Source organism: Phyllobates terribilis, unplaced genomic scaffold, assembly GCF_046119375.1.
Source record: "Phyllobates terribilis strain yellow unplaced genomic scaffold, ASM4611937v1 Scaffold_12__6_contigs__length_324123572, whole genome shotgun sequence".
Classification (NCBI taxonomy): Eukaryota; Metazoa; Chordata; class Amphibia; order Anura; family Dendrobatidae; genus Phyllobates; species Phyllobates terribilis.
In genome coordinates, this window is record NW_027362772.1 from 146612488 (window position 1) to 146627402 (window position 14915).

The 14915-nt window shown below is 46.1% G+C and overlaps 1 protein-coding gene across 3 annotated transcripts in view; it reads left to right on the forward strand.

Annotated features, from left to right (window-relative positions):
- The window catches only part of LOC141172296 (galactoside alpha-(1,2)-fucosyltransferase 2-like), a 243557-nt gene that overhangs the window by 55095 nt on the left and 173547 nt on the right, over positions 1–14915 (forward strand). The window contains exons 1-2 of one of the 3 annotated variants that reach the window (XM_073656336.1): positions 11872–11952; positions 14200–14565. The exons of the other annotated variants lie outside the window; for them this stretch is intronic. The gene's annotated coding sequence lies outside the window, so the exon portion shown is untranslated. Of the gene's footprint in view, positions 1–11871; positions 11953–14199; positions 14566–14915 lie in introns of those variants that run through there. 3 annotated transcript variants of the gene reach the window in all.

A 14915-nucleotide genomic window follows, 5' to 3' on the forward strand; every position in this document is an offset into this window, starting at 1 on the left:
AGGCTTCTGGTTTATATGGTCAGTTGCCGAAGCCGCATTCTAATCCCCGTCAAGGTCAAGCAGGTCCGGGAACTCCAACGTACAGGAGGGACTTCAGAGCACCCGAGCGGGATTGAGAATGGGCAGCGCAGGGCAGGAGGGAGAAAGACCCAGCGTGAAGACGGTCTAGCTAGGAACACAAGAAAGTGGGGTTCTGTCAGGTACTCCTAATCTGCCTGAGGAAGTGCTGAACCCCTGCCTGGTGAACGCAGCGCGACGTGGGAGGCTGACACCTGTACAGTGCACCAGTGGAACTATCATAAGAACTGTGAGTAAAGACTCGGATGACTGCACCGCACTGCCTCCGTCCATTCTTTAATCTGCACCATCTTTCCCTCCCTGCACTACAACGCCCAGCGCAACCTACACTACCTACACTGCCCTGGAGCAAGCTCTACCTGTGGAGAGCCACACCATCCCGGCTGCCGTAACACCAGCTCCAGATGACTGCTCCGCAGCGGCGGCCCCTTTAGCCGCATTCCACAGGTGGCGTCACGAACTTTCCAAATCCCCTATAAATAACCCCTCTTTTTCACTGACTGCCCTGGGTCACGGACCGGGCCAGCCACCGTGATACTCCCCCACCGGCATACACAGAGGCCTGGACTCCGAGTACCCCACGGCCAAGGGGGCGCGTCGCAAGGAGAACTTTCTGTCTCTTATTCCCTTGCAGGACAGGCCTAATAAAATGGGGCAGTACCAGAAGGCCCTTGTTGCGGAATTATTAAAAAAATTCCCATCTGAAAACGCTGGCGGCAGAAGATACAGTTCGTTGGACAACCAAGGAGTACAGGCGAGAGAGACACAAATGCAATCCAGCAGAGGCAGGGAAACACTGTCAAAGTTCTGGGGCAGTTTTCTCAGACCCTCCCATCGCACAGGCCCTGAGGCGAGGGGTGCTCTCCCAAGGAGGGAAAAGTTTCGGAAAATGCTGAGGCAGTACCTTGCCGACCGTACCAACGTCCTCTGTGATTCCTTTGTGCCTTATAATTATTGAGTATCTAAGCTGGACACATGGCATGAATTGGCTCTCTACGCCTTGGAGGTCCTGGCCTGCCCTGCCGCTAGCGTTTTGTCAGAGTGGGTTTTTAGTGCCACTAGTGAAATTATAACCGATAGGCGCATCCTCCTGTCAACTGAAAATGCTGGCACACTGACTCTTATCAAAATGAACAAGGGCTGGATTGGGCCAGACTTTTGAACATCATCGAATGATAGCAGCGTAGAATAAACTCAAATACAGTGTCTTATTTTGGGGGAGGTCTAACTCTATTTGTACGCACCTCTGTCTTCACACCCAGACATGGGTATAAGCTTCCTGATTTTGTCTAATTGCTCTTGCCCTCCTCCAGCAGAACCCAACTCTAACCTTCAGTGCCTAAAAAAGGTAGCAGATGAGAACCATGTAGCTGCCCTATAAATCTGTTCGACAGAGGCATTAGCCCTCTCTGCCCAAGATGTGGATGCAGCCCTGGTGAAGTGTGCTTTCAAATTTCTAGGAGGGTTCAGACCCCCTGATGTATATGCCAAGGCAATTCCCATTTTGACCCTTCTGGCTTGAGTACCTTTTGTCGCCGCCTGTCCTCTACTGGGGCACTGAAAGTGAGCTAAATGGAGGTAGACTTCTTGAAACCCCCCACTGATTCTATATACTGTGGATGGCATCTCCTAACATCTAGAGTGTGAAAATCCCTTTCCTTCTCATCATTGTCTAATTGCAGAATGAAAGTAGTACTATATCTTGAAGCCTCTAAAAAGTTGAGGCCACTTTAGGGAGAAAGGCTGGGTTGGGTCTATGTATGATTATCTGGAAGGAAGCTTGTAAAGGGTTGGTTTGTTGATAGGGCCTTCAACTCTCCAATCCTTCTGGCCGATGTAAGGGCTACTCAAAAGACAGTTGTAAGGGTTAGTATTCTGATTAGCTATTCCGGTAAAAGATTTTAGTCTTCCGCCTACCTGGGTCCTGGCGTTATTGTCTCCGGGATCTTTTGGACAGCCCCGATAAAAAAATCTCCCAAGGCGTTCTTTCCCCTTTTTCTGGCCCCTTTCCATTTCAGATCCCTTTGCCTTGGGGACATGACTTGTCTGTTCTTCCTCGATGGTTGAAAGGGTTTTTTGAACTTTGGAATACTGGTTAGTAGGAACTCCTTTTTTGAGTCTAAAGCTTTATCCAAGATTTCATCTAGGATTGAAACCAAAGAGGAATTTACCTTCACATGGTATACTACAGAGCCTGTATGTAGAATGAAAACCCCTATCCAGTTTTTAAGATAAAGAGCCCTTCTGATTGAGTTAGAAAAAAAACATGTGCGTGTCGTGAATCTGACTGCATCCGGCAACCGCAGACGCATCTGCCAGAAAATCAGCCGCCTTTACAATAGTTGGAAGGCTTGCTAGTAATTGGTACCTTGGACACAAGTTCCTAAATTTGGGTTCTAGTTGGTTAAGCCACACATTGATACCTTGCTGTGCATGTGGCCACTATGTTGGGCTTAAAGGATGCCGCCCCTGATTCCCAGGGGTCCTTTAACAGACCTGAATCATCAAAGGGAAGTGCAGTGTTACAGGATATTTAGAGACTGCAACATCTATATTTGGGACCTGGCTCAAAAGGAAATTTCCTTTTAATTTATCGTGGGATAAAAGCTTTTTTATCTGGCTTTTTCCATTCTTTCTTAATAAGAGAGGCTATGTTTTTGTGGATGGGGAAACTTTTATGCTTGTGGAATTCTAGCTCCTTGAACATTATGTCCTGCATAAATTTTGGTTCTGTTAGCTCTTTTCCCCTCATTATTGCTATGACTGCCTTCACCAGTTTATCTGTGTCTTCAGTGGGAAAGCATAGCTAACACCCGCAATCATTTGAGGAGGAAGATGATGATAATTGCTCATCTGAGTAGAGCTCACTCTGGCTTCGTGGGACGCTACGTCACAGATCAAGCACGCTACGTCACAGATCAGGCACACTACATCACAGATTAGCCACGCTACATCACAGATCAGGCACACTACATCACAGATCAGGCACGCTACATCACAGATCAGGCACACTACATCACAGATCAGGCACGCTACATCACAGATCAGGCACGCTACATCACAGATCAGGCTCGCTATGATATAGATAAGGCATGCTACATCACAGATCAGGCACGCTATGTTACAGATCAGGCACCCTACATCACAGATCAGGCACGCTATGTCACAGATCAGGCACGCTATGTCACAGATCAGGCACCCTACATCACAGATCAGGCATGCTATGTCACAGATCAGGCAGGCTATGTCACAGAACAGGCTCGCTATGCTACAGATCAGGCATGCTACATCACAGATCAAGCACGCTATGTCACAGATCAGGCATGCTATGTCACAGAAGAGGCTCGCTATGCTACAGATCAGGCACCCTACATTACAGATCAGGCACGCTATGTCACAGATCAGGCACCCTACATCACAGATCAGGCACGCTGCGTCACAGACCAGGCACGCTATGTTACAGATCAGGCACCCTACATCACAAATCAGGCACACTATGTCACAGATCAGGCACGCTATGTCACAGATCAGGCTCGCTATGATATAGATAAGGCATGCTGCATCACAGATCAGGCACGGTACGTCACAGATCAGGCACGCTACGTCACAGATCAGGCATGCTACATCACAGATCCAGCACGCTAGGTCACAGATCAGGCACGCTACGTCACAGATCAGGCTCGCTATGATATAGATAAGGTATGCTACATCACAGATCAGGCAAGGTACGTCACAGATCAGGCACGCTATGTCACAGATCAGGCACGCTACATCACAGATCAGGCTCGCTAGGTCACAGATCAGGCACGCTATGTCACAGATCAGGCACCCTACATCACAGATCAGGCACGCTATGCCACAGATCAGGCACGCTATGTCACAGATCAGGCACGCTACATTACAGATCAGGCATGCTACATTACAGATCAAGCACGCTACGTCACAGATCAGGCAGACTACATCACAGATCAGGCTCGCTATGCTACAGATCAGGCACGCTACATCACAGATCAGGAACACTACACAGATCAGGCACGCTATGTCACAGATCAGGCACGCTACATCACAGATCAGGCATGCTACATCACAGATCAAGCACACTACATCACAGATCAGGCACGCTATGTCACAGATCAATCTCGCTATGCTACAGATCAGGCATGCTACATCACAGATCAGGAATGCTATGTCACAGATCAGGCACCCTATGGTACAGATCAGGCACGCTATGTCCCAGATCAGGCACCCTACATCACAGATCAGGCACCCTACATCACAGATCAGGCATGCTATATCACAGATCAGGCATGCTACATCACAGATCAAGCACACTACATCACAGATCAGGCACGCTACGTCACAGATTAGGCACACTACGTCACAGATCAGACACGCTACGTCACAGATCAGGCTCGCTATGCTACAGATCAGGCATGCTACATCACAGATCAGGAATGCTATGTCACAGATCAGGCACCCTATGGTACAGATCAGGCACGCTATGTCCCAGATCAGGCACTCTACATCACAGATCAGGCATGCTACATCACAGATCAAGCACACTACATCACAGATCAGGCACGCTACGTCACAGATTAGGCACACTACGTCACAGATCAGACACGCTACGTCACAGATCAGGCTCGCTATGCTACAGATCAGGCACGCTACATCATAGATCAGGCACACTACGTCACAGATCAGGAACGCTACATCACAGATCAGGCACGCTACGTCACAGATTAGGCACACTACGTCACAGATCAGACACGCTACGTCACAGATCAGGCTCGCTATGCTACAGATCAGGCATGCTACATCACAGATCAGGAATGCTATGTCACAGATCAGGCACCCTATGGTACAGATCAGGCACGCTATGTCCCAGATCAGGCACTCTACATCACAGATCAGGCATGCTACATCACAGATCAAGCACACTACATCACAGATCAGGCACGCTACGTCACAGATTAGGCACACTACGTCACAGATCAGACACGCTACGTCACAGATCAGGCTCGCTATGCTACAGATCAGGCACGCTACATCATAGATCAGGCACACTACGTCACAGATCAGGAACGCTACATCACAGATCAGGCTCGCTATGCTACAGATCAGGCACCCTATGTCACAGATTAGGCACGTTACGTCACAGATCAGGAACGCTACGTCACAGATTAGGAACGCTACGTCACAGATCAGACACCCTATGGCACAGATCAGGCACGCTATGTGACAGATCAGGCACCCTACGTCACAGATCAGGCATGCTACATCACAGATCAAGCACACTACATCACAGATCAGGCACGCTACGTCACAGATTAGGCACACTACGTCACAGATCAGACACGCTACGTCACAGATCAGGCTCGCTATGCTACAGATCAGGCACGCTACATCATAGATCAGGCACACTACGTCACAGATCAGGAACGCTACATCACAGATCAGGCTCGCTATGCTACAGATCAGGCACCCTATGTCACAGATTAGGCACGTTACGTCACAGATCAGGAACGCTACGTCACAGATTAGGAACGCTACGTCACAGATCAGACACCCTATGGCACAGATCAGGCACGCTATGTGACAGATCAGGCACCCTACGTCACAGATCAGGCATGCTACATCACAGATCCAGCACGCTACGTCATAGATCAGGCACGCTACATCACAGATCAGGCTTGCTATGCTACAGATCAGGCATGCTACATCACAGATCAGGCACGCTACATCACAGATCAGGCACGCTACATCACAGATCAGGAATGCTACGTCACAGATCAGGCTCGCTATGCTACAGATTAGTCACCCTATGTCACAGATTAGGCATGCTACGTCACAGATCAGGAACGCTACGTCACAGATAAGGCACCCTACATCACAGATCAGGCACGCTATGTCACAGATCAGGCACGCTACATCATAGATCAGGCATGCTACATCACAGATCAAGCACACTACGTTACAGATCAGGCACACTACGTCACAAATCAGGCTCGCTATGCTACAGATCAGGCACGTTACATCACAGATCAGGCACGCTACGTCACAGATCAGGCACACTACGTCACAGATCAGGAACGCTATGCTACAGATCAGGCACGCTACGTCACAGATCAGGAACGCTATGCTACAGATCAGGCACGTTACATCACAGATCAGGCACGCTACGTCACAGATCAGGCACACTACATCACAGATCAGGCTCGTTATGCTTCAGATCAGGCACCCTGTGTCACAGATTAGGCACGCACGTCACAGATTAGGCACGCACGTCACAGATCAGGAACGCTACGTCACAGATCAGGAACGCTACGTCACAGATCAGGCACCCTATGGCACAGATCAGGCACGCTATGTCACAGATCAGGCACCCTACATCACAGATCAGGCACCCTACATCACAGATCAGGCCCGCTATGCCACAGATCAGGCACGCTATGTCACAGATCAGGCACGCTACATTACAGATCAGGCATGCTACATTACAGATCAAGCACTCTACGTCACAGATCAGGCACACTACATCACAGATCAGGCACGGTATGCTACAGATCAGGCAGGCTATGTCACAGATCAGGCACACTACATCACAGATCAGGCACCCTACGTCACAGATCCAGCATGATCATGAATCAGGTACGCTACCCCACAGATCAGGCACGCTACATCACAGATCAGGTAAGTGGTCTGTTCCTGTTTGCTAATACAAGCCAGCCCCCTGATCTGTGACGGCATGAATTGAAAGCACTACTGTAGATATAAGCCTTTTCTGTTTATGACATTATGTCGGTATGAATACATTTTTATCTCCCAGGAGTACCCCTTTAAACCTTGTTTTTATGAGATATGCGCAAGGCATGTTTTATATTTTTATCTGGCTGACAACTTATTGTTTTAATATTAATACACATTCAGTGTTTCTAACACTTAAGCTGTACCTGTTATTCTTCAGCAGCATGCTACCATTCCACCTTTTTGTTTTTATTATTCATACATTTTAGATAGACATTATAAAGTGTTAGATCGCATTAAACGTACTCCCGGTTTGTCTAAAACATCTTGAGCTTAAATATTAAAAATAAATAAATAAATCAACTTCAATTAAACAATAAAAAGGTGAAATGACTGGTTAGATAAAGACAATAAAATACTCCAGCTATAAAAGAAATCAATTACGGTATATTCGTTTGTTATATACGTACTACCAGAATATTCCATTAGGTGGCAGCAAATCACCACATTTCTTCCTTATCAAGGCTGCACCACTTGCTAGTACTGACCAAATTTAAGCAAGCTGCATATGATACATGACGAATTTGATGCATCCTTCGATTTTTTTTTTTTTTAATTGCATGTATTTGGGGCTAAAAATACATTTTTGCAATTGGGTTTCCTTAAAAAATTTGCACCATTTTTATTTTGCAGGCTCTTTATTTCCCTGCACATTCGATTTTGATGTGGTTTTTGGTCCTAAACCAATTAAGATGAGCACAGACAAAAGAGTTATAAACTCAGCATTCAGTGTGTCAGAGTGAGCTCAAAGATGGATTTTCACATAGCTTATTTCTTGAGCCAACAGTAGACTGTAACACAAAGGTTATATACAGCAAATGGGGCAAAATGTTTAATGGAACTCAATTCCAAAAATTTTTAGTTTCAAATACACGCACGTAAAATAAAAAGTTTCTAACTGTGATATATCCCTAAGGTCCACACCATTATTGGATGTGGCAGGAAAGCGTCTAAAATACATAGAAATTCTACCTCAATTTGAGCCAGAATCTTGGCACATTTTGAATAGTTAGGGCAGGTGCAGATGACCGTATTTTCGGTCCGAGTGCGACCCAACAAAACATCAGATCACTCTTGAATCAATATTATTCTATGGGGCCGTGCACATGTCCAATTTATTCCTTGGACCAAGCTTTGTCGAGGAAAAAAAATTAGCAGCATGCCCGATATGCAACTGTAAATTTGATTGGACCAATTAACTCATATAAGTCAATTGGTCCATCAAAAAAATCAGACAGCACTCTGATGACATTGGAGTGTAGTCCGATTTCCACTGACTGACACAATGGAGAAGATGGTGACTTTTTTTTTCCATCTTCTCATTTGAGACAATTAGATTACACTGTGCTCACATTCTGATCAGTGGGTGATTAGCAAACAGACCGATTTTCTCAGGAGACAGTAATGGTCGTGTGACCCAAGCCTAAATCAATTCCTTTTTTAAGTTATCTTCGAGATTGCGCTGCCTGTGTGTGGGTTTATATGAGCCCTCCACCCTCGTGCAAAAATCACAGAATTATGTTACCCAAACCTTGCTTTTATGTAGTAGACTGTTGTGTTCAGGGATGACTAGCTTTTAATAGTTGCTATGGGTCACCATTAGTCCTGTTGCCATGAAAATATCACCTGTTCTCTATAGGCCCCATACACATTAGAAATAAGTCAGCCAGAGGATCGGCGGATAGTCTAATGTGCACGGGGTCTCCTGACTATGACAGATGATATAAAGCTGATCGCTGTGGGTCTGACTGGTGGGATATCCATTCAATAATTCCGACCCCCTGGCTGACCTAATTTTAATGTGTCTGGGGGCTTTTAGAGAATCAGGTGATATATTCACAGCCACAAGGCCTAAGGTAACCCATAGCAACTATAAACTATAACTACTGCACAGACAGAAGAGGGCCCCTGTGCAAGGATAGTATATGGGCCCTCAGCCCAGTAACGTGTCTGTGATAGAAGCTGCTTACTGCTTTGGAGCAGGATGTGGGCCCCCTTCCATCTTGGGCCCCTTTGTAGCTCCACAGGTTGCACCAATGGTATGTCCTCCTCTGAGGTTACGTCAGTCCTGAGCACAGCAAATACTTTCTTGGTAGGGACTCTCAGCAAATTAGTAGGTTATTCTATGATTAGGGGATAGTTTACCTCTATATCGAAAAGAATACACTTATAGGAGCTTTCTATTGTACGTCCACAGACATTCACGAGAAGTTAGTTCCTTTGCAGCTTTAACAACTTCTATTCTTCTGGGAAGGATTTCTACAAGATTTTGGAGGCAATATTTTCCCCTTCATCCAGAAGAGCATTTGTGAAGCCAGACACGGATGTGGGGGAGAGGCCGGGCTCACGGTCTCCGCCCTACTTCATCTCAAAGGTGTTGGATGAGGTTGAGTCCATGCCTTTATGGACCACAGTCTTCAGAAACAGAATATAGTCTTCCCCAAACTGTTCCCACAAAGCTGGAAGCTACAATTTTTATTTCATTTATATAGCGCTTTACAGGCATCATCATAACTGTCCCCAATGGGGCTCACAATCGAAATTACCTTAATTCCCTTAAATTCTGGAGAACCTGGAAGAACGTGAAGACAGGGAAAACGTACAAACTCCTTGCTCATGTAGTTCTTGGTGAAAACCAGAAGCGTGATCTGTCACTCCACAAAACATGTTTCTGTGGCGCCCCTGAGGGTTCGACCGCCACAGGAATGCTGCACTTCTCCAATGGAGTGTGGTGTTCCTCCTCTGAGGTAAGGCCAGTGTGATGGTAGTGACCTAACCTTTTGCATCCAACACCACATTTCCACCAGAGGGAGCAAGTATGCACTAGGTGCTGCTCCCCTGGTTACAGGGAGACTGGGGAACACAAAGTGGTAGGAACCAGCTAGTGGGTGTGGGTGGAGGAACAATTAGATAGTGACACTTTTAGATTTGATATTTAATAGTATGCCATCTTTGATCTTGGTTCTTCGGTGGTTCTTCGTTGGTCTTTTGGTCCTTGTTAGTTGGTTCTTCTGTGGTCCATCAGTCTAGCTCTTGCTAGTCTGTCGGCTGTCACTGTGCTGTCAAAATACTGTGTGTAATGTGACTTCCCTCCGGGAGCGCAGATCCTGTGTGGGCCTGCACCGGCATGGGACACAGCCCTTGTACCCTGATATTAGGACGAGTGGTAGGTTGCAGACAAGGAATGTCTCAACCCGGCCGAGGACCAGGATCAAGAAGGCCCGGGAGCTTTAGAGTGTGGCTCCCTAGCAAATGGGTCCCGGGGAGGATGCAGACGGAGCGGAGTACGCCACCTGTCCTCGCCTACCTGATCTATTCAGAGGGATTCTGGCTGCAAAGGGGTACCGGCCCCCGACACCCGACCTTGTACTCTATGTCCAGGACGGGAAAGCCCGGTTAGGCCATGAGAATCCCGCCGGGCGTCGGATGGAGAGGAATTGTCAACCGAGCCCTACACCTGAGAGGAGCTCAGAGGGAGACCCGGCCTATCCACACGCGCACAGACGGGAAAGGGTGAAGTCTGTAGTGCAGGAACACTCTGGTGTTGGGTCGGTACCGAACACTGGACTTCCTCGGAGGTAGTCGGACCCCAGTCCCTGGTGGCCGCAGGACTCCGCGAGGAGCAGGGAGTCGCCTTCCCGCTAATATCTCTGAGTGAGTAAAGCCTTGGAAGTTCACCCCTATGGCCTCCGGACTGTTCATTACGCGCCATACCACGCGACGCGGTGCCTGTACTCCCCGCGCTACTGCTACCCCCCTTTCATCCTGTTTGTCTGCCCTGAGGCCCTGCTCCGCCTGTGGGGAGCAGTAAGAACTTTAGCTGCCACGACACCGGGCCTCGGCGGACTGCTAGCGGCGCTGGTGGCCCTTCACCAGACACCACAGGTGGCATAGTCCTTAATATAAGCCACTCAACCCGGACAAGCCCACACCATCTCTTTCTAATGTGACGGCCCTGAGCACGGGTCGGGCCCGGGCCACGGCTGCATCCCATCTCTTCAACACAGGGCCCAACACCGAGTCCCCCAACACCCAGGGTAAAACACGGGCTTTCTGAGTAGAGGCGTCACATTTCCAGAGTCCAGTAGTGGCAGCTTTACACCACTCCATCCAGTGCTTGGCATTGTGCTTGGTGATGTAAGGTTGCTCGGCCATGAAGCTGCCGGTGGGGGGCACAGTTTTTGCGCTGATGTTAATTGAAGAGCAGGTTTGGACTCTGCAGTTATGGAGTCAGCAGAGCATTTCTGCCACATAGTCTGCTCACAATAGCACGAGAAACATGAGGCCTGGTGTTGTGTTGAAAACCAGCTCCAGGGACACTTTGGAAAAAAGAACTGTACCACTAATTCCATGACCAAATCAACGGATTGTCGATTTATTTGTGCACCTGGAATGAAGACTGGAGGAAAAAGACTGAACATTATGCCACCCCACACCAGAATCCCGGAAGTAGGAACAATGTGATGTTTCCTCGTGAAGGTGATGAGCTCCTCTTGTGGTCTCCATACTAATCTTCAGCTACCATTGCATCCAATAGAAAAACGGGACTCATCGCTAAAGAAAATAGACATCCATTCCAGCCTTCATTTCTCTATTCCAGCCTCCAGACTCCATCTGGAGACCATGTGGGCAACACCGTAAAGAGACCTTACAAGGGAACGTCACTCCGGTCCTAGTCCTGGGATTATAGTGTGGGGTGGCATAATGTATCGTATCTGGACCTCTCTCTTCTTCATTCCAGGTACACTAACAGCTTGGCCTTGCATTGATTTTTTTGTGGAACCAATGGTATGGCCATTTCTCCAAAGTGTTTCGGGAGCCATTCTTCAACATAACAATGCCAGCCCACATGTTACTGGTGTTACTGTGAGCACCCTGTGTGACATAAATGTGCTTCCATCGCCGTCTCCGCACTTGTCTCACATCAAGACCATCTTTGACATCATTGGTTTGTAATTATACAGGGAGCTGCCAGTAGCGGATCTTGATGACGACCCCAAGTGCATTCAGCGTGGCAGAACATTCCTCAGACAACCATTAATAACCTTATTGATGGCAGCCGAGGCTGTAAGTGTGGGGATTTCTCAGTGTGTCGCTCATACTAAATACTGAATAAATCAAGATGTTTTGAAAATATTTACATTTTTTCACCACTTGCATATAAATAACCTGTCAATTGATCCAGTGATTTTCTTATGTCCATGACTTTTCCTTCTTGGTGTTGCAATTTCAATGTTAAGGAGTGCATCATTATTTTAATACTGAGGCATACATGCATTTTTTCTTACAAATCCAGAGAAATAATTATGCCATCTGACACTTTATGTACCACCAGGTATGTCAGGCAGACATAATCCTATATAATACATAATCCTTACACTGGGCTCTTGAGATAAAGCCGCAGATTTACAGATATGCAGCACACAAATCACTATACGTCATCCTGTGAAACAGTATGAACAAATCTGACCATTGTGGAACTATTCCATCCCAGTCCGAGGCTCAGTAGTTTTGAACACCTGTCATATTATAACCTGTGATTACACATCTATTATGCACACCTTTCTCAATAACCTACAAAATAGTTTTGTTGTTTTAAACTCCACTAAACAAAAAAAGCTCCAGCATGAGACTAATTCTTTCTAGTCACTGAACGAATACAGAATTACTTACTGTACATATAATGATATTAATTACCGTCACACCTGACACCTTTCCATAGGCATTGCTTGAACTGACACCTTTCATGAGTAGCATGAAATGTGATAATACAGTCCTTAAATTGAAAGGAGAAAGGTCTTTTTTTTTTTACATATTTTTAGTACATTTAATTTGCAGATTGGCACCATCGTCATAAGACCAGTTATGTGTATGAAATGTGTATAAACAGATATAGGGATGTTATGACCACTAAAGCACATTCACATGGGTAACGTACAAACCAGGGGGACAAATACCTGAACCTGACAGATCCCTGTTCAGACTAGGAAAAGCCCTTCTCTGATTATAGTCTGTCTCTGCCTGACCGTGGAGGTTGGCACCCTAAAATAACGTAATTGTATCCCCACTTGACAGCAGCTTACCCTGAATGTCCGTAGCAGCTCCTAGTAACGCTAGAGTAGAAATTCCCTAAGGAATAAAGGAATCACAGATGAAACAGCTGCAACCAACATAAACTACAGCAAAGTGAATGAATCAAGCATAATATCACCAACAAGAAACACCAGCAGGGGAAGGTTATATAAAGCTGCACTCGAAAGGTGATAGGACAGACAAACTGAGTAAAAGAAAAACACTTGTTACCCAAAAACCGACAGAAACAAAGATAACAGAACTAAAACACCCAAAGAAATGGTGTATCTGCTGTAGCTCAGCGGAAAGAGACGCCGACCACAGAACACAGGATCAAGGGTTTGAATCCAGACGCATGATAGGCGACATAATAGGTACATCTGCATGGGGTCCTTTTTAGGCCCCCACACTGTGTTCATCTGCACCCTGCGATCACATCGCTGGGATGGCAATGGAGCAAGATGGGGATCCCCCTTCCTCTGAAGGGTCAAATAGCTGGGTTAAACATTAACACTGATGCTGGCTTTTAGGCTATGTTCACACAAGTGTAAAACAAATCGTCCGATTTTTATCCAGTAAAGAATAAACTAGTTTTCATCTTTGCTGTCATCCGTATGGCATCTTTTTTTATACACCAGCAGTGAATAAAATCCACAATAGCAACAGCAGCTTTCTAGGTTAAGATTTGCAATTTATCCATAAAAATCAGATGCCACCTGATTGAATTGTGTGGGATTCGATTTTTTTTGCAACATCCTTAGACTTAAATGGGTGAGTCTCATTCAACATACGGAAAAGACTAGAGCATGCTGCGAGTTTCTTCAGTCCATGTGAAAAAAATCAATCATATGAACAGCCCTATTGAATGACATTGAATGCTGTCCGCTTATTCACTTTGTATCTGCTCCTATAAGTTTGGAATATGTGTGCACAATTGCCTCACTGTAAGTTCTGGATAGGAGACCTATCTCCAGGCTGGACATGGTAGTCCATTTACGGGCCATTAAGTACATCTTTGTAAACCCATACTAAAGGTGCCCATACATATTAGTGCAATGTCAGACAAACCCACCCATTTTAACAAATCCAGGCAGCCATCTAATATGTATGGATGGTCACTTAACTTTTACTAGACAGATGTTGTCAAGGAAAGATGAATTGGCCATGTTGAATTTCAAAGAGCTATTATTGTCAAATTTGAGTAGAATTCAATTGCACTCAAATTTATTCTCTAATTTCTAGTGAAGAAGGCATCTGCAAAAAAGTGACTGGCCGCAACAAGGGGAGACTGAACACTAAAGCTTGACTGTATAGAAGGATACTATATCAGACATGGTAACGAGATTGCTGCCAGTGAGGGACTAACACGTTGCAAGTGTGTGAGTAGACCACAGGAGAATTTCATGACTCGCCATAGCAGTGCATTGCTCTCAAAAGTGGTGGCCAAGAAGACGCAGAGTCAAACGATGAGTGAGAGCGCTGTGACATGTTAAGAGTTCCACAGAGACGATGCACCTATGTTACGAATAACAAACTCCTGTGTGATTGTAACCATCAAGTTTGTTGCCTCTTGAGAGACTCTGTAACAGTCAAGCTCATTACCTCATTGTAAGTAACGTTTTTTAAAACTGTCTCTCGTGGGGAAACTACTTTATTTAGAAAGCATCACTACATCCTATGGACCCGATTTATCAAGACCGTTGATTTTCTTGCCCGTCTTGATGAGGGGCCATGGTAGATTCATTTGTGAATGGCTGTTTTCTTAGTAGAATAGTATGACTCATTCCCAATTTCCCAAGCCTATAATGGCATATTATATTTCCTGGATAGGCTATTCTTTGTGAACCGTCGGTACATAGACAAGCATGCCTGTATCCAGATGGTTTGTGGCAGCACAGAATAGAATTGTAGGTTACATGAGGAACTCCGGTAGCAAAATGTGCACCCCTACTTTATGG